This window comes from Arachis hypogaea, chromosome 6, assembly GCF_003086295.3.
Source record: "Arachis hypogaea cultivar Tifrunner chromosome 6, arahy.Tifrunner.gnm2.J5K5, whole genome shotgun sequence".
Classification (NCBI taxonomy): Eukaryota; Viridiplantae; Streptophyta; class Magnoliopsida; order Fabales; family Fabaceae; genus Arachis; species Arachis hypogaea.
Genome location: NC_092041.1, coordinates 72,832,757 through 72,857,635, shown reverse-complemented (window position 1 = coordinate 72,857,635; position 24,879 = coordinate 72,832,757). Strand labels below are relative to the sequence as shown.

Sequence of the window (24,879 nt, the reverse complement as noted above, 5' to 3'; positions counted from 1 at the left end):
ACAATCCAGAGACAACCTTGCTGAAATTTTCGAACAAGAAAAGGAGATGGCAGCCGAACCCAACAACAATAATGCAAGAAGGATACTTGGTGATTATACTACACCTACGTCCAAGTTTGATGGAAGAAGTGATAAACCACTATTTTATGGTTTACAATGTGTTTAATTGTGTGGTTTTATCATGGTCTTTACCCACTTATTCATATAATTAGCATGTCTTTATATTTCCTTCCTAAAATTATTACATGATTGAAAACTTACTTCCTAGAGACCTTTAATTAGGTATTTTAATCTCCCTTTATTCCATTCGATGCCATGATCTGTGTGTTAAGTGTTTCAGGCTTTATAGGGCATGAATGAGTGAGAGATTGGGAAGGAAGCTTGCAAAAATGGAAGGAATACAAGAAATTGAGGAGATGACCAGCGAGAAGTGACGCGTACGCGTCAGCGACTCGACCGCGCGGAAGAAAGGAATTCGCAGTGATGCGGCCGCATGAGTGACGCGGACGCGCGGATTGGAAAAGCAGAAGCGACGTGCCCGCATGGAAAAGAAAAACGCCGAATGACGCGTCCGCGTGAATGACGCATCCGCGTGACGTGCGCGATCTGCAGAATTTCCGAAGTCACTGGTATAGTTTCTGGGCCAGATTTTAACCCAGTTTTCGGCCCGGAATTACAGACTAGAGTCAAGGAACATGCAGAAACGAGAGACACAATTCATTCTACATAATTTTTAGTTTTAGATCTGGATTTACTCCTCTCCTAGTTTTTTCAATCACTTGACATTTATAATTAGGACTTTTGGAAGACTTTGCTTTTTAGCTTTTGAGAAGAGGCCACCTCCGGTACTAGTCATTATACTTTGCTATTTGCTTTTTACTTATTCTTCCATGTTCTTAATCCCCCTAGAGTTGACATTGGCTTATTTTTACAAGTTATTAATATAGACTATTTTTATTTTTAATTAATCCTTTTCATTATTATTTATCATGTCTCTTTTTAATTCCCTTTCCTATGTTATGAGTTCTACGTTCACAATGAGTGAGTAGTTCCCTTACTTGATGAGGAGTTGATTGAAAGGAACCCTTGAGTTGAGGTACTTAAAGGAGAAATTGTAATTGGACTCATTGTTGGAATGCCCTCTAGTCACTGACACAAATCCTTTTCAATGAGCGGATTGGGACTTGTGAATAGAAATAGCAATCCAACTTGTTTGACTCTCCCTTACCTAGTAAGGGGTAACTAAATAGAGCAATCTTCAATTATCAATTAATCTTGAGAGTACTTCAACAAGAATAGGGCTTCCAACTAATCTACTCCCAGTCAAGGCTTTTATTTAGAAGTAATTAAATTCTCTATTTTAGTTTTCTGTTATTCAACTCAACCATTTTTGAAAACACCTAATTGATAAAATAGCACATCTCTCTGCAACTCGTTGGGAGATGACCTGGGACTCATACTCCCGGTATTTTAATTTAAATTTTGTGACAACCCTTCTAAATTGATAAGTGGATTTTCGGTTGGTTAAGGATTGTACTTGCAATGCATTTCTATTAATAAGTTCTTAACCCGCCAATTTCTACCACGTCAATTTTTGGCGCCGTTGCTGGGGAATTGCAAACGTGTGCCTTATTATTGGTTATTGTAAATATTTTTCAAAAAAAAAATCATATTTTTATTTTAAAATTTTTATCTTATCATATCTTTTTCAAAATCTTATCTTATCCTTTTTTTCAAAAATCATATCTTTTTCAAAATATTTTCTTTTTGTTAGTTTTTGTTTTTATTTTCTTTTACTACTATGAACTCTCACCCCTTTGGCTATGAGTCTGGTTACAACTATGTTGCAGGAAGAGGAGATTATAATGAGAACAGGCATCAAGGTTGGAACAATCAAAGATGGGAGGAGCCACAAGGATTTAATCAACCCTCATGGCAACAACCACCTCCAATGGACTATCAACAACCGTTCTGTGATGCATATCAAGGCAATGGCTATGGTGAGCATTCTTTTGATTATCAACAACCACCACCATACGCCTATGAACCCCCTCTTCAACATAGCTTTGGACCAACATACTCACGAGCCCTTACCACCAAACACCCTCATACGATCCTAACCCGTACCCACCATACCAACCACCTTATGAGCCAAATGAACCATACACAGAACCACCACCTCAATATACACCATCTCCTTATCATTATCAAGATGAACCACCTTCCTACCATGAACCCTTTCTCCCAATAAATGAACCCTCCTATCCACCCCAAACCTCCTTGGAGAAAGCAATTGCTGATCTAAACTCTACTATACAAGCTCTCGCCGCCCAAATCGGACCACCAAATACCTTCAACAATCAACCCTCAAGCTCTAGTGCACTTCCTTTTCAACCACAGAATGATCTCTCCACCCCATCACCACCATCCATGGAAGAGCACCCACATCCATCAATCCAAGAGCAACATGATCCCAATGATGCTATTGACATTGAACAAGAGAGAAGGAATCATCTTCACGAATCCATACTTCATAAGGAGCTAGAGGAGGCCTTAAAGGTGAAGGTAGTAGAGACCCTTGAAGTTGACAGCGCGGCTGAAGAACTAGTGAAGGAAGACAACAAGGAGGATTTTGTACTTGAAGGTGAAGAAATAGTTGACCAGGAAATCATTAAGGATGAATACGTTTTCATACTAAAACACCTGGATCAAATGATGAATCGATTACCTTTTCGACGTTCAGACACTCAAGGAACCCCCACGGCTTCATGTGGACAATCTAATGAAGAACATAGCATGAAGGAGATACTAGAAACTCCAGTGGACAGTAAGGAGCATGAATTTGTACTGGAACAAGTGGAGGAAGCCGGAATTATTAAAGAGGAAGAAGTGGTTGAAGACTTAGGAGATGCAGAACCTCCATGGAAAATTCAAGTCATAAAGCCTCCTTCCAATGTATTTGAAATTGATGTTGAGGAGGGTGTACAACCTCCAAGGCATGTCATAATAGAAGACTTGGAAGAGGTTAATCAAGAGATGGAGATTCAAGAAGAAGAGGCACAACTTACCATGCCCTTGGTGAGCAATAAAGAAGAGATTAAATTGGAAGAAAGCTACCAAGAGGAAGAGGTTGAAATTGAAGAAGCTTGCAAAGAGGTGGAAGATGTCAAAGAAGAACACAAGGGAGTGGAGCTTGCACGTTCATTAAAAACACCTCCCCCTAAGTTGCCATCATCCTTCACAACATTCAAGTGGGTAAAATTCACATCCCTTAGCTTTCTAATTCCACTTGAATATGGGCTACTGGAGACGGATGGTCAACTTAGAGCTCTTTGTGGCATCAAGAGTAAGAGGAAGATGGTTAGTGGTAAGTATTGTCCTGCAAGGTTCAACATGGTTATGTGCTCAAAGTTTAAACATAACGGTTGGTGTAGAGCTCAGTTGAATAGGTCTAGAAAGTTATTTGACAGCTCCCCTAAGGATTCAGATTGCTTGCTACCCGGATGGAATCATCAGGATCCACTTAAAGACGGGTGTAGAAACAAAGTTTAGGATCCCGGAGGCTGTTGGAATTCCAAACATTGGTGGAGATCCCTGGATCAGTACAAGCATAAGGCACCATGACAGGAAGCTCATCAAATGTCCAACTTAAAGACTTTAACTAAAAGTGCTAGGTGGGAGACAACCCACCATGGTATGATCGTTTCTTCTTCAGTTTGAATTTTTGTCTATTTTTGAATTTTGATTGAACCTAGAATTTTTGCATAACATTCATTGCATTCATGCATATTTTTATTGGTGTTGATATTTATTTTGTGGATTGTTGAGAAATTACTTGACAATTATATATTATTTTTATAGGGTTGCTTGCATGTTCTAATTAATATTTTCCATACCTTATTTAATATGCATGCTTTGTGTTTGTGAAAACGCCCATATGGCATTTTGCACTATTCTTGGATTTCTTTTAAATCTACTACTCTAAATGCCTACTTTTCACATAACCCCTTCTCTATTTTATTATTTAAATATAATTGTCTTTACAAACGTATTCTTAATTTGAGAGACTTGGTAATCTAATTTGGACATTGAATGCTTGACCTATGCCACTCATGCCCTTTGCTGGCATGCCAATAAACACCTTGCATTCAATTTTCCTCACATGCACTTGCTATATTTTCATTGTTGATTTGCCACATGTAATCATGACCATGTGTTCACATCATCATCCATACCTGTGCATTGATTACCATCCTTCCTATTCTTTTCCTTGTTATAACCCTTGAATACTAATATCTTTCCTCGTTTCCTTTCAGGATGGCCACTAAGAAAGGAAAGGAACAAAACGAGCACCAGCTGAGGAACCACAACCCCCATCCACTTGTACAACTTAGCATGCACCGAGGACGGTGCAATCTTTAAGTGTGGGGAGGTCAATACCGACTTCCAGGGGTTAGTTACCTTCTTTTCAACACCAATATTCTATTTTCTTTGTTTGTTCATTGCTGCATTTGCATATTTGATTGCATGTTTATTTGATTTTATGCATTTAGTCACTACTTGGTTGAAGTAATATTTTCTTTTTCAAGAAATTTTTATAGTATTTCACTAATTTAAATTGAAATTTTTTTGTCAAATTTGTTTGAAGTTGTATTTGGAACATGGTTTTTGAGCCAAAGAACACACAACCCTGTGAGATTTTGAGCTTATTTATATGGTTACATTATTTAACCATGATATTTTATTCTTGTGTGTTTTACTTCTCTATGATTACAATCTGTATTTTGTTCCAGTCTATATGTCCAATATTTAGTGTATTTACATACTTGCATATGATTGAGGCCATCATTTGAATTTTTCCTCACTTATCCCAAATTAGCCCACCTTTTACATCACCTTTGTTAGCTCCTTGAGCTTTTAATCCCCTCTTGTTCTATAAACCACATTACTAGCCTTAAGCAGAAAAACAAAATAAAAATCCCAAGTTGAATTCTTGGTTAGCTTAAGATAGAAATTGTGTAATTGTTTAAGTGTGGGGAAACTTTATGGGAACATGGATGATAGAAACAATGTAGAAAGTTGAAAAGAATAAAGATATTTCAAAATAAAAATTTTTTTTGGGAAGCATGCTCATGTGAAATCAAAGTAATTAAATCACCATGTGCATATATAAAAAAAAATTTCAGTATTTAAATAAAGGGGATACAAAAGAATTCCCCAAATGCAAAATAAAGCAATGCACATGGGACAAAATTCAAAAATAAGTTTGATACATGAGCATGTAATACAAAAGTGGGAAAAATTTGGGTAGCTAGGTAAAGAATTTTAAATTTTATAAAGTATGTATATGTTAGGTGAGATCTTAGACTAATAAAGGATTCACTCTGTTAGCTCACTTAGCCTTATATGTACATCCTTACCTTTACCTCAGCCCCATTACAACCTTAAAAAGACCTCATGATGTTTGCATTGGTATACTAAATATTTGTTGATTGGTTAGATGAAGAACAAAGTTTAGAAAGCATGATTAGAGAAGAGTAGAGTGAATTACCCTATACACTTGAGAGATTAGAGTGCATATACACTTTCTGTGAGGGTTCAGTGCTTAATTCTATGTTCCCTGCTTTCATGAGCTATCTTCTTACAAGTCTGCTTGTCTTTATTTTATATGATTTGAATTAGTGAAATCTGATTTATGTTTGTCTTGGAGAACTTATTTATTTTTAACCAAGTAGGTAGAAACATCTTAGCATGTAGTTGCATTTATAGGTTGCATTTCATGCATTCTTACCATTCCCCTTCACTCTTTTAGTTCTCTTGAGCTTAGCATGAGGACATGCTAATGTTTAAGTGTGGGGAGGTTGATAAACCACTATTTTATGGTTTATCTTGTGCTCAATTGAGTGGTTTTTATCAACTCTTTACCCACTTATTCATATGATTTGCATGTTTTATATTTTCCTTCTTGATTCTATGCTATGATTGAAAACATGATTCTTTGGCTCTTATTTCCTTTTATTTAATCCTCTCTTATTACCATTAGATGCCTTGATATATGTGTTAAGTGATTTCAGGAATTACAGGGCAGGAATGACTTAGAGGATGGAAATGAAGCATGCAAAAGTGGAAGGAATACAAGAAGTTGAAGAAACTGAAAAGTTGTCCAGCCTGGCCTCTTCGCACTCAAACAGCTATAACTTTATCTACAGAAGTCCAAATGACGCAGTTCCAGTTGCATTGGAAAGCTAACATCTGGGGCTTCGATTTGATATATAATTTGCCATAGCTGCCCCGAAGTTAGGTGACGCGAACGCGTGAATGACGTGCCCGCGTCGCATCTGCGAACTTCAATCCGCGCGGACGCGTGGATGACGCCTTTGCGTCACTTTGCCGCGACCTGTACGGACCAGATTTCACAATCAGCAACTTCTGGACTGTTTCTGACCCAATTTTTGGCCCAGAGAACACAGATTAGAGGCTATAAAGTGGGGGAATGCATCCATTCATGATTATGCTTTCATAATTCACTTTTTAGGATTTAGATGTAGTTTTTAGAGAGAGAGGCTCTCTCCTCTCTCTTAGGATTTAGGATTAGGATTTTTAGAAATTAGGAATTTATCTCATCTTCATATCAGGTTCAATATTCCTTTATTTTGACTTCTTTTCTACTTTGAGATACTTTAATGCTTTTATTTGTATTTGATTTATGTTGCCCAATTGGCTTATGAATATTGTCCATGTTAGATTTTATTGCTTTGAATGTATGTTATTTGAGGTATTTCAGATCTAAGATTCATATTTAGCTTTTTATATTATTGCCTTTAATTGATTAACTGGAGGCTCTTGAGTTACCAACTATTCATGATTAATTGTTATGTCGGCTAATTAACTAGAATTCCACTAACTCTAGTCTTTCCTTAGGATTTGGCAAGAACTTGGGAAATCTAACAATTGGTTCACTTGACTTTCCCTTGCTTACGCAAAGGTTAACTAAGTGGGATTAATTTCCATTCTTATAGGGGTAACTAGGATAGGACTTCCGAATTTTCATATCTTGCCAAGAGTTTATTTTATAGTTAATCATTTATTTTATTTGTCCTTTAATTTACTTGTTCCCCACTTTCAAAACCCCAATTTACAAAACCCGTAACCAATAATAAGAACATACCTCCCTGCAATTCCTTAAGAAGACGACCCGAGGTTTGAATACTCGGTTATCAATTTCAAAAGGGTTTGTTACTTGTGAAAACCAAATGTTTGTAAGAAAGGTTGATTGCTTGGTTTAGTAACTATACTTACAACGAGAGTTTACTATAACTTCTAAACCATCAATCTTTAGTTCTTCAAAATGGTGCATTGCATGAGTTTTACATGTTCCTGCTCATTTATTTTATCTCCTTCAACTAAGCATGAGGACATGCTAATGTTTAAGTGTGGGGAGGTTGATAAACCACTATTTTATGGTTTACAATGTGTTTAATTATGTGGTTTTATCATGGTCTTTACCCACTTATTCATATAATTAGCATGCATTTATATTTCCTTCCTAAAATTATTACATGATTGAAAACTTACTTCCTGGAGACCTTTAATTAGGTATTTTAATCTCCCTTTATTCTATTCGATGCCGTGATCTGTGTGTTAAGTGTTTCAGGCTTTATAGGGCATGAATGAGTGAGAGATTGGGAAGGAAGCTTTCAAAAATGAAAGGAATACAAGAAATTGAGAAGATGACCAGCAAGAAATGACGCGTAGACGCGATCGCGTGGAAGAGAGGAATTCACAGTGACGCGGTCGCATGAGTGACGCAGACGCGCGGATTGGAAAAGCAGAAGCAACGCGGAGGCATGGACGACGCGTCTGCATGGAAAAGAAAAATGCCGAATGACGCGTCCGCGTGACGTACACGATCTGCAGAATTTCCAAAGTCACTGTTAGAGTTTCTGGGCCGGATTTCAATCCAGTTTTTGGTCCGGAATTACAGACTAGAGTCAAGGAACATGCAGAAATGAGAGACACAATTAATTCTGCATAATTTTTAGTTTTAGATCTGGATTTACTCCTCCCCTAGTTTTTCCAATCACTTGACATTTATAATTAGGATTTTTGGAAGACTTTTCTTTTTAGCTTTTGAGAAGAGGCCACCTCCGGTACTAGTCATTATACTTTACTATTTGCTTTTTACTTATTCTTCCATGTTCTTAATCCCCCTAGAGTTGACATTGGCTTATTTTTACAAGTTATTAATATAGACTATTCTTATTTTTAATTAATCCTTTTCATTATTATTTATCATGTCTCTTTTTAATTCCCTTTCCTATGTTATGAGTTCTACGTTCACAATGAGCGAGTAGTTCCTTTACTTGATGGGGAGTTGATTGAAAGGAACCCTTGAGTTGAGGTACTTAAAGGAGAAATTGTAATTGGGCTCATTGTTGGAATGCCCTCTAGTCACTGACACAAATCCTTTTCAATGAGCGGATTGGGACTTGTGAATAGAAATAGCAATCCAACTTGTTTGACGCTCCCTTACCTAGTAAGGGGTAACTAAACAGAGCAATCTTCAATTATCAATTAATCTTGAGAGTACTTCAACAAGAATAGGGCTTCCAACTAATCTACTCCCAGTCAAGGCTTTTATTTAGAAGTAATTAAATTCTCTATTTTAGTTTTCTGTTATTCAACTCAACCATTTTTGAAAACACCTGATTGATAAAATAACACATCTCTTTGCAACTCGTTGGGAGACGACCTGGGACTCATACTCCCAGTATTTTAATTTAAATTTTGTGACAACCCTTCTATATTGATAAACGGATTTTTGGTTGGTTAAGGACTGTACTTGCAACGCATTTCTATTAATAATTTCTTAACCCGCCAATTTCTGCCACGTCAAGAAGCATCTCAATTCCTGCCATTGAAGGAAACAATTTTGAGCTGAAACCTCAATTAGTTGCTCTAATGCAACAAAACTGCAAGTTTCATGGACTTCCATCCGAAGATCCCTACCAGTTCTTAACTGAGTTCTTGCAGATCTGTGAGACTGTTAAGACTAATAGAGTAGATCCTGAAGTTTACAGGCTCATGTTTTTCCCTTTTGCTGTAAGAGACAGAGCTAGAGCATGGTTGGACTCTCAACCTAAAGATAGCCTAGACTCCTGGGATAAGCTGGTCACGGCCTTCTTGGCTAAGTTCTTTCCTCCTCAAAAGCTGAGCAAGCTTAGAGTGGATGTTCAGACCTTCAAACAAAAAGATGGTGAATCCCTCTATGAAGCTTGGGAAAGATACAAGCAGATGACCAAAAGATGTCCTTCTGACATGTTTTCAGAATGGACCATGATAGATATATTCTATTATGGTCTATCTGAATTCTCTAAGATGTCACTGGACCATTCTGCAGGTGGATCCATTCACCTAAAGAAAATGCCTGCAGAAGCTCAAGAACTTATTGACATGGTTGCAAATAACCAGTTCATGTACACTTCTGAGAGGAATTCCGTGAATAATGGGACGCCTCAAAGGAAGGAAGTTCTTGAAATTGATGCTCTGAATGCCATATTGGCTCAGAACAAAATGTTAACTCAGCAAGTCAACATGATTTCTCAAAGTCTGAATGGATGGAAAAATGCATCCAACAGTACTAAAGAGGCATCTTCTGAAGAAGAAGCTTATGATCTGAGAACCCTGCAATAGCAGAGGTAAATTATATAGGTGAACCTTATGGAAACACCTATAATTCATCATGGAGAAATCATCCAAATTTCTCATGGAAGGATCAACAAAAGCCTCAACAAGGCTTTAATAATGGTGGAAGAAATAGGCTCAGTAATATCAAGCCTTATCCATCATCTTCTCAGCAACAGACAGAGAATTATGAACAGAGTACCTCTAACTTAGCAAATTTAGTCTCTGATCTATCTAAGGCCACTTTAAGTTTCATGAGTGAAACAAGGTCCTCCATCAGAAATCTGGAGGCACAAGTAGGCCAGCTGAGTAAGAAAATCACTGAAACTCCTCCTAGTACTCTCCCAAGCAATACTGAAGAGAATCCAAAAAGAGAGTGCAAGGCCATAGATATAATCAACATGGCCGAACCTAGAGACGAAGGAGAGGACGTGAATCCCAATGAGGAATACCTCATGGGACGTCTCTCAAGCAAGAAGGAGTTCCCTATTGAGGACCCAAGGGAATTTGAGGCTCATATAGAGACCATAAAGATCTCATTAAACCTTTTTCTGCCATTCATGAGCTCTGAAGACTATGCTTCCTCTGAAGAAGATGAAGATGTAACTGGAGAGCAAGTTGCTCAATATCTAGGAGCTATCATAAAGCTGAATGCCAAGTTATTTGGTAATGAGACTTGGGAAGGTGAACCTCCCTTGCTCATCAGTGAACTAGATACATGGGTTCAGCAAACCTTACCTCAAAAAAGACAAGATCCTGGCAAATTCTTAATACCCTGTACCATAGGCACCATGACCTTTGAAAAGGCTCTGTGTAACCTGGGGTCAAGCATAAATCTTATGCCACTCTTTGTAATGGAGAAGCTGGGGATCATTGAGGTACAACCTGCCATATTTTCATTACAATTGGCAGACAAGTCAGTAAGACAAGCTTATGGATTGGTAGAGGACGTGTTGGTAAAGGCTGAAGGCCTTTACATCCCTGCTGATTTCATAATCTTAGACACTAGGAAGGAGGAGGATGAATGCATCATCCTTGGAAGACCTTTCCTAGCCACAGCAGGAGCTGTGATAGATGTTAACAGAGGAGAATTAGTCCTTCAATTGAATGGGGACTACCTTGTGTTTAAGGCTCAAGGATCTTCTTCTTTAACAATGGAGAGGAAGCATGAAAAGCTTTTCTCAGTACAGAGTCAAACAAAGCCCCCACAATCAAACTCTAAGTTTGGTGTTGAGAGGCCACAGCCAAACTCTAAGTTTGGTGTTGAATCCCCACATCCAAACTCTAAGTTTGGTGTTGGGAGTCTACAACATTGACCTGATCACCTGTGAGGCTCCATGAGAGCCCACTGTCAAGCTATTGACATTAAATAAGCGTTTATCGGGAGGCAACCCAATTTTTATTTATCTAATTTTATTTTATTTTCATTGTTCTTTTATGTTTTATTAGGATCATGATCATGTGGATTCACGAAAAAATATTAAAATTAAAAATAGAATAAAAAATAGCAGAAGAAAAATCACACCTTGGAGGAAGGACTTACTGGCGTTTAAACGCCAGTAAGGAGCATCTGGCTGGTGTTCAACGCCAGAATAGAGCATGGATCTGGCGCTGAACGCCAGAAACAAGCATGGAACTGGCGTTCAACGCCAGAAACATGCTGCAGTTGGGCGTTGAATGCCCAGAACATGCATCACCTCGGTGTTTAAACGCCAGAATTGCATGCAAAGGCATTGTACATGCCTAATTGGTGCAGGGATGAAAATCCTTGACACCTCAGGATCTGTGGACCCCACAGGATCATCTAAGGATCTGTGGACCCCACAGGATCCCCACCTACCATATTCTTCCCTCTTCTCAACATTCATCCTCTCTTTCCAATAAACACTCTTCCCCAAAACCCTTCACCAATCACCTCAATCTCTCTTCCCAATTACCCCCTTCACCACTCACATCCATCCACTCTTTCCCATAAACGCCACCTACCTTCAAAATTCAAAATTTCTTTTCCACCCAAACCCACCCTAAATAGCCGAACCTACTCCCTCTTCCCTCACTATATAAACCCCTCTATTCTCCTTACTTTTCACACAACACAAATCCCTCTCCTATACCTTGGCCGAATACACCTTTCTCAACTCTCCTCCATATTTTCTCTTCTTCTTTTCTTTTCTTTCTTCTCTTTCTCGAGGGCGAGCAATATTCTAAGTTTGGTGTGGTAAAAGCATAATCTTTTTATTTTTCCATTACCATTGATGGCACCTAAGGCCGGAGAAACCTCTAGAAAAGGGAAAGGGAAGACAAAAGCTTCCACCTCTGAGTCATGGGAGATGGAGAGATTCATCTTCAAAGCCCATCAAGACCACTTCTATGATGTTGTGGCTAAGAAGAAGGTGATCCCTGAGGTCCCTTTCAAGCTCAAGAAAAATGAGTTTCCGGAAATCCGACATGAGATTCAAAGAAGAAGTTGGGAAGTTCTAACCAACCCCATTCAACAAGTCGGAATCTTGATGGTTCAAGAGTTCTATGCCAATGCATGGATCACTAGGAACCATGATCAAAGTATGAACCCGAATCCAAAGAACTATCTTACAATGGTTCGGGGGAAATACTTAGATTTTAGTCCGGAAAATGTGAGGTTGGCATTCAACTTGCCCATGATGCAAGGAGATGCACACCCCTACACAAGAAAGGTCAACTTTGATCAAAGGTTAGACCAAGTCCTTAGGGACATATGTGTTGAAGGAGCCCAATGGAAAAGAGACTCCAAAGGCAAGCCGGTTCAAGTAAGAAGACTAGACCTCAAGCCTGTGGTTAGAGGATGGTTGGAGTTCATCCAACGCTCCATCATCCCCACTAGCAACTGATCTGAAGTTACTGTGGATTGGGCCATTATGATTCATAGCATCATGAATGGAGAGGAAGTAGAAGTTCATGAAGTCATCTCCCTTGAATTCTACAAAATAGCCGAAAATCCCTCTACCTTGGCAAGGCTAGCTTTTCCTCATCTTATTTGCCATATATGTTACTCAGCTGGAGTCATCATAGAAGGAGACATCCCCATTGAGGAGGACAAGCCCATCACTAAGAAAAGGATGGAGCAAACAAGAAAGCTCACTCATGGAACCCAAGAGACGCATGAGGAAGCTCATCACCAAGAAATCCCGGAGATACCTCAAGGGATGCACTTTCCTCCCAACAACTATTGGGAACAACTCAACACTTCTCTAGAAGATTTGAGTTACAATATGGATCAATTAAGGGTGGAACATCAAGAGCACTCCATCATTCTCCATGAAATTAGAGAAGATCAAAGAGCAATGAGGGAGGATCAACAAAGGCAAGGAAGAGACATAGAAGAACTCAAGGACATCATTGGTTCTTCAAGAAGAAAGCCCCACCATCACTAAGGTGGATTCATTCCTTGTTCTTATTTTTCTGTTTTTTGGTTTTTATGCTTATTATGTCATCTATATTTGTGTCTCTGTTACATAATGATTAGTATTTAGTAACTATGTCTTAAGGCTATAAATAATTCCATAAATCCTTCACCTCTCTTAAATGAAAAATGTTTTTAAAACAAAAGAACAAGAAGTACATGAATTTCGAAATTATCCTTGAATTTAGTTTAATTATATTGATGTGGTGACAATACTTTTTGTTTTCTGAATGAATGCTTGAACAGTGCATAATTTTGATCTTGTTGTTTATGAATGTTAAAATTGTTGGCTCTTGAAAGAATGATGAACAAAGAGAATGTTATTGACAATCTGAAAAATCATGAAATTGATTCTTGAAGCAAGAAAAAGCAGTGAAAAAGCAAAAGCTTGCAAAAAAAAAAAAAATTTGGCGAAAAAATAGAAAGAAAAAGAAAAAGCAAGCAGAAAAAGCTAATAGCCCTTAAAACCAAAAGGCAAGGGTAAAAAGGATCCAAGGCTTTGAGCATCAATGGATAGGAGGGCCCAAGGAAATAAAATCCAGACCTAAGCGGCTAAATCAAGCTGTCCCTAACCATGTGCTTGTGGCATGCAGGTCCAAGTGAAAAGCTTGAGACTGAGTGGTTAAAGTTGTGATCCAAAGTAAAAAGAGTGTGCTTAAGAACTCTGGACACCTCTAACTGGGGCCTTTAGCAAAGCTGAGTCAATATCTGAAAAGGTTCACCCAGCTATGTGTCTGTGGCATTTATGTATCTGGTGGTAATACTGGAAAACAAAGTGCTTAGGGTTACGGCCAAGACTCATAAAAGTAGTTGTGTTCAAGAATCAACATACTTAGCTAGGAGAATCAATAACACTATTTGAAATTCTAAGTTCCTATAGATGCCAATCATTCTAAACTTCAAAGGAGAAAGTGAGATGCCAAAACTGTTCAGAAGCAAAAAGCTACAAGTCCAGCTCATCTAATTAGAATTAATATTCATTGATATTTTGGGATTTATAGTATATTCTCTTCTTTTTATCCTAATTTATTTTCAGTTACTTGGGGACAAGCAAAAATTTAAGTTTGGTGTTGTGATGAGCGGATAATTTATACGCTTTTTGGCATTGTTTTTAGATAGTTTTTAGTGTAATCTAGCTACTTTTAGGGATGTTTTCATTAGTTTTTATGCTAAATTCACATTTCTGGACTTTACTATGAGTTTGTGTGTTTTTCTGTGATTTTAGGTAATTTCTGGCTAAAATTGAGGGACCTGAGCAAAACTCTAATAAGGAGGCTGACAAAGGACTGCTGATGCTGTTGGAATCTGACCTCCCTGCACTCGAAATGAATTTTCTGGAGCTACAGAACTTCAAATAGCACGCTTTTAATGGTGTTGGAAATTAGACATCCAGAGCTTTCCAGCAATATATAATAGTTCATACTTTATTCGTGATTAGATGATGTAAACTGGCGCTCAACGCCAGTTTCATGCTGCATTCTGGAGTCAAACGTCAGAAACACGTCACGAACCAGAGTTGAACGCCAAAATCACGTTACAGCTTGGTGTTCAACTCCAAAAGAAGCCTCTGCACGTGGAAACCTCAAGCTCAGCCCAAGCACACACCAAGTGGGCCCCGAAAGTGGATTTATGCATCAATTACTTACTTCTGTAAACCCTAGTAGCTAGTTTAGTATAAATAGAACTTTTTACTAGTGTATTAGAGATCTTTTGACTATCTAGTCTTTTGATCATTCGGTCTTTGATTGTATTTTTTTGATCTTTTGATCACGTTTGGCGGCTGGCCATTCGGCCATGCCTGGACATTCATCACTTATGTATTTTTAACGGTGAAGTTTCTACACACCATAGATTAAGGGTGTGGAGCTCTGCTGTACCTCAAGTTTTAAAGCAATTACTACTATTTTCTATTTAATTTCGCTTGTTCTTATTCCTATTCTAAGATATTCGTTGCACTTCAACATGATGAATGTGATGATCCGTGAAACTCATCATCATTCTCACCTATGAACGCGTGACTGACAACCACTTCCGTTCTACCTTAGACCGGGCGCATATCTCTTGGATTCCTTAATCAGAATCTTCGTGGTATAATCTAGATTGTGGCGGCATTCATGAGAATCCGGAAAGTCTAAACCTTGTCTGTGGTATTCCGAGTAGGATTCCGGGATTGAATGACTGTGACGAGCTTCAAACTCGCGATTGTTGGGCGTGATGACAAACGCAAAAGAATCAAGGGATTCTATTCCAACATGATCGAGAACAGACAGATGATTAGCCGTGCTGTGACAGAGCATTTGGACCTTTTTCACTGAGAGGATGGGATGTAGCCATTGACAACGGTGATGCCCTACATACAGCTTGCCATGGAAAGGAATAAAAAGGATTGAAGGAAGACAGTAGGAAAGCACAGATCCAACAGGGACAAGCACCTCCACACACTTATCTGAAATTTCCACCATTGAATTACATGAGTAACTCTATCTTTATTTTTTGTTTTATTTATTATTCGAAAACTCCATAACATTTACTATCCGCCTAACTGAGATTTACAAGATGACTATAGCTTGCTTCATACCAACAATCACGTGGGATCGACCCTTACTCACGTAAGATATTACTTGGACGACCCAGTTCACTTGCTGGTTAGTTGTGCGGAGTTGTGACTAAGTGTGATTCACGTTTGAGAGCGCTACCAAGTTTTTGGCGCCATTGTTGATGATCACAATTTCATGCACCACTAATCTTCTCTCCCGACTTCCTTAGGGCAAGTCGTGGCTAAATCCGACTTCTTGAGAGAAGGTCGGTGTCGAATGAGGGCCAACCTTTGGATTGGGCCTTTCATTTGGACCTGGGCCTTAGTGTTGGGTCAAGGTATGAACAGTGTCCCTACTCGAGTATAATCTCTTTTCTTTAAGAGTTGGACTCGAGTATTTTACCTCGGGCTTGTAGCCGACATGGTGAGGAACCGATGTGATTTTTTGAAACCGACGTGATTCAAAGTTTCTCAACAGTCGTGTCTAATCAAACGCTGCATCCGTTAGGGGTTTTCGTATTTACACGTGGGGAGCAGTTATATTGGTAACGACGCATCTCTTTAATGACCGTTTTGATTTTACCATTATGCCCCTGGAGTGTTTATAAATACTTTTCCTCTCTTCCCTTGTTTCATTTCTGAAAACTTTCTCATTTGCACCTTCTGTTCGAAAGAAGAACTCCTTCCCTCTTCGAGTGCTTTGAGTGTTCGTCGCATCTATCTTCTTCGCAAGCGAAAGGTTAGTTCCTTTTCCTTCTCCTCTTTTACAAATGCTTTTATTTGCATGTTTTTTGTTTAGAGGAGTGTTGACTGTAGGCCTAGTGACTCTGTTTGTTTTGAGGAACTTACTTTAGGCCCTTTAGAGACCATGTTTTTTATTCTTTTTCCTTTTTTTCTTTTGTAAGCTTCGTTCACCCTTTTACTAGGAAAAAATGTCTTCTTTAGAGTCTCTTTCACTGTGGGTGGATGACACCGTTCTTGGGGAGAGACCTCTGGTAGATACCGACTACATTACCGACATGTGTACCCATCATAGGATCTCTGCCTTTGATGAGGATGAGCCAAAATATGAACTGATTGCCCCAAGTTCAGAAGACCGAGTTTGTTTTGGGAGGGCTTCTGATACGGACCCCCATTTCTTCTTTATGTATGGGAGCCTTTTTACCCGCCTGGGTGCTTTTCTTTTCTTTTTTTTTGAATTTGAGATAGCTGTTTTATCTTATTGTCATGTTTCCCCTACCCAGCTTCACCCCAACTCTTGGGGTTTCCTAAAAATTTATCAATTCATTAGCAGTGCATTAGATTTTCTGACTTCTTTGAAGATTTTCTTCTTTCTTTTCCATATGACCAAGCCCTTTAGTGGACAGAATAATAAACAGCAGTGGGTATATTTCCGGGCCATTCAAAGTCAGAGAGTTTTCACCCTTTTTGATGAATCTTTTCATGACTTCAAAAATTTCTTTTTTAAAGTTCAAGCCGCAGAGGGTCACCACCCCTTTTTTCTGGACCAAAATTCTTCTCCCCGTTTTCTCCTGTACTGGTTAGAGGCCTCTTATGTGGAAAAATATAGCCTGGATGATCTGGACTGGGTAGAGGAGGTTATTGTGGGGTTCTTCCGAGAAGTTTGGGGAAGATCCCCTTATCTTGATACAAAAAAATTTCTCTAGGGGTCTCTGACCTTTGTATAGACTCAATTAGGTAGCTTTGCTTTTTGATTGTTTCTCGACTTGATTTTACTACTTCCGACTTGATTATTTTCGAGCTGTCATTTCCGACTTGTAGAATGATTACTTTATGGTTTTTGTAGAAATGGTGAAGAAGAATTCCAACTCCTCCTATCAAAGAGTCCAGGATGCCAAGACGAGATCTCGCACCAGGGTGAGTGCTGCCAGGGCTGCTGAGGGACCCCCTCCCGACCTATTGTGATATCCTCTTCTGCTTCTTCTCTTCCTTCTCCTCCGCTCCGATCTTTCCCTGAACTAGAAAAGAAGAAGCACAAGACTTCAGAGTCTGGCTCTTCTTTGGATGGTGAGGCTATATTTAATGGGCCTCAATTCGTTCGGAATCATGTCTATCCTCATACTCGCATAAGTATGGATGATGCTTCCGTTCGAAACCATCTTAACATTCTGGTTTAGGGGAGCGTCCGGGCGGCTGGGGTATATACCAAATTGCTTGATATTTTTGAAAAGACTCCCCTCAGCTCTTTAGGTTCTTCGCAAAAGGTTGAGGAGTTGGAGGGGAGAATTTTTTTGTATCAAGAGGAAGAGAGGAGGCTTAAGGAGGAGGTCGCCGAGTTGAAGGAGGAGAACAATCGTCTCCAGGTGAGGGAGAAGAGGTTGATGGGCCAGTGCGCTATGGCAGAGGGCCTGAAGAAGAAGGTGGAGCAGAACTACATTAGGCTCTTTGGAGAGAATTTGGATTTGAAGAAGGAGTTGGCGGGATGTTGGGAGGCCTTCCAGGAGCTGGAGGATTCTGTGGCTGAAGGTTCCGAGGAGGCATGGAGGATCTTCAAGGAGCAGGTCAAGGTTATTGCTCCCAACCTGGATCTTTCTCCACTGGACCCCAATAAGATCGTGGTTGACGGGACTATTGTTTATCCTTTCCGACCTGAGACGGACTCCGACCTGAAGACTCGGGGGCAGAGAATAATAGAATCTCCTCCACGACCAGAGGATGTTTTGAGTTCTTCGGGGGTTCCTTCTCAGGGTCCTGGTAAGTCTGCTCCGTCCTTCCCTGGTGCTGTTCTGACTTCTCTCCCTGGTCTTGGTGGTGATGGCCCTTCTCCCAGCGGTGGTGATCTTCCTTCCTCTTAATTGATTGTAGCTATATGGGGGCCGGCCTGTGGGTCCCCTATTTTTTAAATAATTTTATATTTTATTTCTTTATGGTGGTGGTTGGTACCTAACATTTCTTGGTCCTTTGTGGCCGTAAACAAAAATATTTAAAAATACCCTTTTTTGAATAAGGGTTTAGGATATCTTTGTTGCGTGCATGCTTTCTGTTTGGGTTTTGAAAAACCTTTTTGATATTTTTTTGCCTTTTTTGAAAACCATTTGTCTTCGCTGGCTGTCTTTTGTCTAAGTTATTTTGAAATTTCTCGAAGACTTGTGACAACCCCTGTCTTTGGTTTGATGGATTTTCTTATCTCTTTTTGATATTTCTCGTAATCAATTTTTCTTTTATTGAGTTTTCATAACTTAGGTTATTTTTGTGATGTATTTCATTTCTTCTCGGTTTTTTCAACTTGTAAGTCAACTAATTTCTGAGTTCTTTCATGATCTACTTTTATAACCTCTTTACACCGACTTGTACCTCGTCGTTTTATCTTGACGACCATCTAGGTCGGTGATAAACAACTATTTTATGGTTTATCTTGTGCTCAATTGAGTGGTTTTTATCAACTCTTTACCCACTTATTCATATGATTTGCATGGTTTTACATTCTCCTTCCTGATTTTTTGTGCTATGACTGAAAACATTGCTTCTTTGGCTTTTATTTTATTTTATTTAAATCCTCTCTTATTATCATTCGATGCCTTGATATGGTTAAGTGATTTCAGGGATTACAGGGCAAGAATGGCTTAGAGGATGGAAAGGAAGCATGCAAAAGTGGAAGGAATACAAGAAGTTGAAGAAATTGCTAAGATGTACAATCTGACCTCTTCGCACTTAAATGGTCATAACTTGAGCTACAGATATCCAGATGATGCAGTTTCACTTGCATTGGAAAGCTAACATCCGGGGCTTCGATTTGATATATAATTTTTTATAGTGGCCATATAGATAGGCGACACGAACGCGCGCTCCACGTGGACGCGTCGCATCTACGAATCTCATTCCATGCAAACGCGTGGATGACGCCTCCGCGTCACTTTGCCGCGACCTGTACCGACCAAAAAGCGCTGGGAGTGATTTCTGGGCTATTTTTGACCCAGTTCTCGGCTCAGAAAACACAGATTAGAGGCTGGGAGTGGGGCAGAAGGATACATTCAATCATTACTCACAATTTTAGGTTTTGGATGTAGTTTTTAGAGAGAGAGGTTCTCTCCTCTCTCTTAGGATTTAGGATTAGGATTTTTAGAAATTAGGGTTTATTTCTTCTTCAGCCACAGGTTCAATATTCTTTTTACTTTATATTTCTCTTCTATTTTTAGATACTCTAATGCTTTTATTTGTATTTGATTTATGTTGCCCAATTGGCTTATGAACTTTTTCATGTTAGATTTTACTGCTTCCATTAATGCAATTGAGGTATTTCAGATTTATGCTTGCTTTGTTCTATTTATGATGTCTTTAATTTAATTTAGAATTTTCCCTTTTGGTCTTGGTTAAGAAATCAGTAACTTAAGAGTTATTAGACTCAACGTGATCGACAATTGTTATCTTTGCTAATTAGTTTGAATTTCAATAATCCCAATCTTTTTCTAGGAATTAACTAGGATTCGAAGATCAAACTAATTAGTCACTTGACCTTCCTTTGCATTAGCAAGTGTTAACTAAGTAGAATTAAGATTCAATTTTCATCATCATTGATAAGGATAACTAGGATAGGACTTCTAATTTCTCATACCTTGCCAAAAGTGTGTCTTACAGTTATTTGTTTATTTTACAGGCTCTTACTTATTTTAATAGCAATTTAAATTACTTGTTCCTCATCTTTAAAACCCCAATTTACAAAACTCATAACCAATAATAAGAACATACCTCCCTACAACTCCTTGAGAAGACGACCCGAGGTTTAAATACTTCGGTTATCAATTTATTTAGGGGTTTGTTACTTGTGACAACCAAAACGTTTGTACGAAGGGATTTTTTGTTGGTTTAGAATCTATACTCACAACGCGACTATGTTTTTATAAAATTCTTTACTAAGAAAAAAATCCTAACGTCAAAATGGCTCCGTTGCCGGAGAATTGCAAACATGTGCCTTATTATTGGTTATTGTAAATATTTTTCTTTTACTTGTTCATTTGTTTTTGTTTTCCCTTCTTATTTCTGATAACTACTATGAATTCTTACCCCTCTAACTTTGAGTTTGGTTCTAATTTTGTTGCAAGGAATGAAAGCTATAACAAGACTATGCATCATGGTCTAAGCAATCAAAGATGGATGGAGCCAAGAGGATCTGATCAACCTTTTAGGCAACAACACCCTCCTAGATACCATGGACGGAGACCATTCTACAATGCATACCAAGCTGATAGATATGGTGGACCACCTTGTAGCTACCAACAAGCCCCACCCTATGCTTAGAGACCATCCTCTCAACATAGCTTTGAACCACCATACTCACAAGCTTCTTTTCACCATTCACTACCACATGATCCTTGTCCACCCCAATGCCAATCCAATTACTCCCAAGAACCACCACTCCCCTATACACCATGTTCACATTCATCGAGCCAAGAATCACAGGTTCGCTTCGAAGAATCAGTAAACCAATTTAATGCAACCCTTCATCAACTAGAGCAAGCAATAAATCAATTATCTTCCAGATGTTCAGACACTCAACAGACTCCCATGGCTTCATGTGGAGAATCTAATAAAGAATGCAACACGAAAAAGACACTAGAAGCTCCAGTGGACAGCATAGAGCATAACTTCGTACTGGAACAAATAGAGAAAGCTGTCATTGTAGAAGAAGAAGAGTTGGTTGAAGATTTAGGAGATGCCGAACCGCCACCTGAATCCAGAGTTGTGGAGAATTCCATCAAGGATGTTACAATTGATGCTAAAGAGGATGTTGCGCAGCCCCCAATGCAGATATCTTATGACGAACTGGATGGAATAACCCAAGATACAAGTTTCCTTGATGATGATGATCACAAGCCAAGTTCTCTTAGTAACGAACTTGCATCCGCAAGTGAATTCTTTGAGATGGAAGAATCTCCCCCAAGTGAATATGAAGATGATGCAAAGGTCGACTTTTCCCAACCTCCTGTTTATGACTCAAGTGATGAGGAAGATATCAATGACTTTGATCAAGACATGGGTGAAGTTGAAGAAATTTGCAAAGAGGTGGAGGAATTCACTGAAGACCACAAGGGAGTAAAGCTTGCAGAACCACTGGAAACACCTATCCCAAGGCCACTACCACCCGACACAACCTTCAAGTGGGTAAACTCCTTGACCTTTCTCTTCAACTTTCCACTTGAATATGGTTTACTTGAAACAGATGGCCAGCTTAGAGCTCTTTGCGGCTTTAAGAGTAAAAGGAAAATGGCTCATACTCAAAGCTGGTGCACAAGGTTCAATAAGGTTCCACGCTTCAACTTGAAGTGCACGGATTGGTATCATGTTCAATCGAATGGATCTCAGAAAATGTTTGGTCATCTTGGTGAGAATACAATTTCTGAGCCACCCAAATGGAAGAATATAGATCAAGCCAAAGGCGGATTTAAAAGCAAAGTTTAGGATCTTGGAAAATATTCTGATATTCGTCACCCCGGGAGCCTGAGAATTTGTTTGAAGCCGCTCAGAAGCTTCACATGCCTAGTTTGGGACCCCGGAGGCTGTTGGCATTCCAAACATTGGTGGAGATTTTTAGATGAATACAAGCACAAGCCACCATAGCAGGAAACTCATCAAAAGTCCAACTTAAGGACTTTAACTAAAAGTGCTAGGTGGGAGACAACCCACCATGGTATGATCTTTTCTTTTTCAATTATAATTTTCTCTAGTTTTGTTTGTTTTTGAATTTTATTTTATTTTATTTCATTGAACCTGGAATTATTCATAACATCCGCATTAGCATTGCATTCTACATTTTTTCATAAAAAAAACACGCACGCGACGCGTAAACGTCGCCGACATGTCCGCGTCGCATGTGCATTCGGAAGAAAAGAAATTGCACAGAGAGTCACGCGAGAGTGTGGCTGGAGGCGTGCCTTTGGCATAAATCATTCCACGCGACCGCGTTGCTGACGCGTCCGCATCCTATGGAAAACATGCCTCCCACGCGTCTGCGTCACCCACGCGGACGCGTGACCTGAAATTCGACGTAAGAAAGGGTGCACGACCAAAAGTTGTGCTGGAGTGGTGCTGGTTTGGTGCTGAACGTGCAAGCCTTACCACGCGGACGCATGGCTGACGCGTCCGCGTCACATCCCTATAATGGCCACTCACGTGACCGCGTCGACCACGCGACCGCGTCACCCTGGAATTTGGCAATAATGAACTTTTGAACAGAGAGTTGTGCGAGCGCGAGGCTACCCTCGTGCCAGTAGCACAAAATGTGTCATGCATCCGCATGACCGACGCGACCGCGTCGATTAATTTCAGCGCAAGTCACGCGACCGCGTCCCTGACGCGTCCGCATCGCTTGCACCGCACAACTGACCCTAAATTGCCAAAATATCTTATCTTTTCTTCTCCAATCCTAATTTTTCCTCCCTCCCTTCTTCCTTACTTCTCTCTTCCCTTCTTTCCCTTCTCATTCTTCTTATCTTTCATTTAATTTTACTTAATTTATTTGCATATTTCATTCATTGCATTTTAATTTAGTGCATATTTTTCTTTTCTTTTCTAAATTCATTATTTTTTGTTTGGTGTTGATTTTCTTATTTAACTTTTGCATCTTCTCTTGAATCATTTTGGGTGCTTAGTGACTTATTTTATTCTGGTTAGGTAATATTATTTAAATCAATGCCAATCTTTTATACCTATACTACTTTTGCATTGACATGAATTTATATATCTCTCCTTACCCACACCCTCTTCCCTATTATTGCAAATTTTTGCACTCTTGATTTGCCATGTGCTTCTACTATTTTCTCGCTTGCATGTTGTAGCTACCATGTAATTGAGACCCTTTTTATCTGGCATTAACACCCATATTTTATTTGTTTTCTATCTTTATTGTTGGGTTACTTTTCTTCTTTTCCCTCTTCTTTCAGGATGGCCACCACGAAGGGAGAGCAAAAGCTTCTTAATGGGGAGACAAACAAGTTCATCTGCTCAATCTTTGAAGAAAAACATCAGTTGGAACAGCCCATCCACCTGCACATCTTAGCATGCACCGAGGACGGTGCAATCTTTAAGTGTGGGGAGGTCGATACCGATCTCCATGGGTTAGTTATTCTCTTCTCAACACCAATATTCTATTTTCTTTGATTGTTCATTGTTGCATTGCATAATAAATTGCATGTGTAGTTGATTGTTTGCATTTAAGTACTACTTGGTTGAAAAATAATAAGTTTCTTTTAAAGACCCTATTTTTGAAAATTTCACTAATTTAAATTAAAAAAATTATTAAAATTTTCTATGTGTTAAATTTGTTTGAAGTTGTATTTGGAACATGGTTTTTGAGCTAAAGAACACACAACCTGTGAGGTTTGAGCTTATTTATATGGTTACATTATTTAACCATAAATTTTTATTCTTGTGTGTTTTCTTCTCTATGATTGTAATCTTTATTTTGTTCCAATCTATATGTCCAATATTTAGTGTATTTACATGCTTGCATATGATTGAGGCCATTACTTGTTTTTGCTCACTTATCCCAAATAAGCCTACCCTTTTATGTCACCCTTGTTAGCCACTTTGAGCTTTTTAATCCCCTTCTATTCTATAACCACATCACTAGCCTTAAGCAGAAAAACAAATTAAATATCCCAATTGAATCTTTGGTTAGCTTAAGATAGAGGTTGTGCACCAACTAAGTGTGGGAAAACTATGGGAACATGGGTTAATAAGGGAATGTATCATGTTTCTAATTCAGAATATTGGGAAATTTGGGTATCTACTCATGTAAAACAGAAAATTAAAAAAATTCCATATGCATTGATATGTTATTTTAGTTTTTATGTCTCTATAAAAAAAAGAAAAAAAGAAAAAAAAGAAAAAAATATAATATAAATAAATAAATAAGGGGACAAAATTATCCCAATGTTAAGTTAATAAAAGATTGGTGGACGAAATTGTGATTAAAGAGTTTCAGGCACTGTTAGAGAAGCTCACAACTCCGTTCAACTAACCAGCAAGTGTACTGGGTCGTCCAAGTAATAAACCTTACGTGAGTAAGGGTCGATCCCACAGAGATTGTTGGTATGAAGCAAGCTATGGTCACCTTGTAAATCTCAGTTAGGCAGATTAAATTGCTTTATGGTTTCGAAAATAGAAATAAGAAAATAAATAATAAAAGGGATAGAATACTTATGCAGATTCATTGGTGGGAATTTCAGATAAGCGAATGGAGATACTGTATGGCTCAAGGACG

The 24,879-nt window shown here is 38.8% G+C and overlaps 1 non-coding gene across 1 annotated transcript; it reads right to left on the bottom strand.

The window, feature by feature from the left end:
• Positions 1 to 9,216: 9,216 nt before the first annotated feature.
• LOC112699924 (small nucleolar RNA R71) lies at positions 9,217 to 9,320 on the bottom strand. The gene has a single exon (XR_003152855.1). It is a non-coding gene; the product is annotated as a small nucleolar RNA R71 (small nucleolar RNA).
• Positions 9,321 to 24,879: the final 15,559 nt, after the last annotated feature.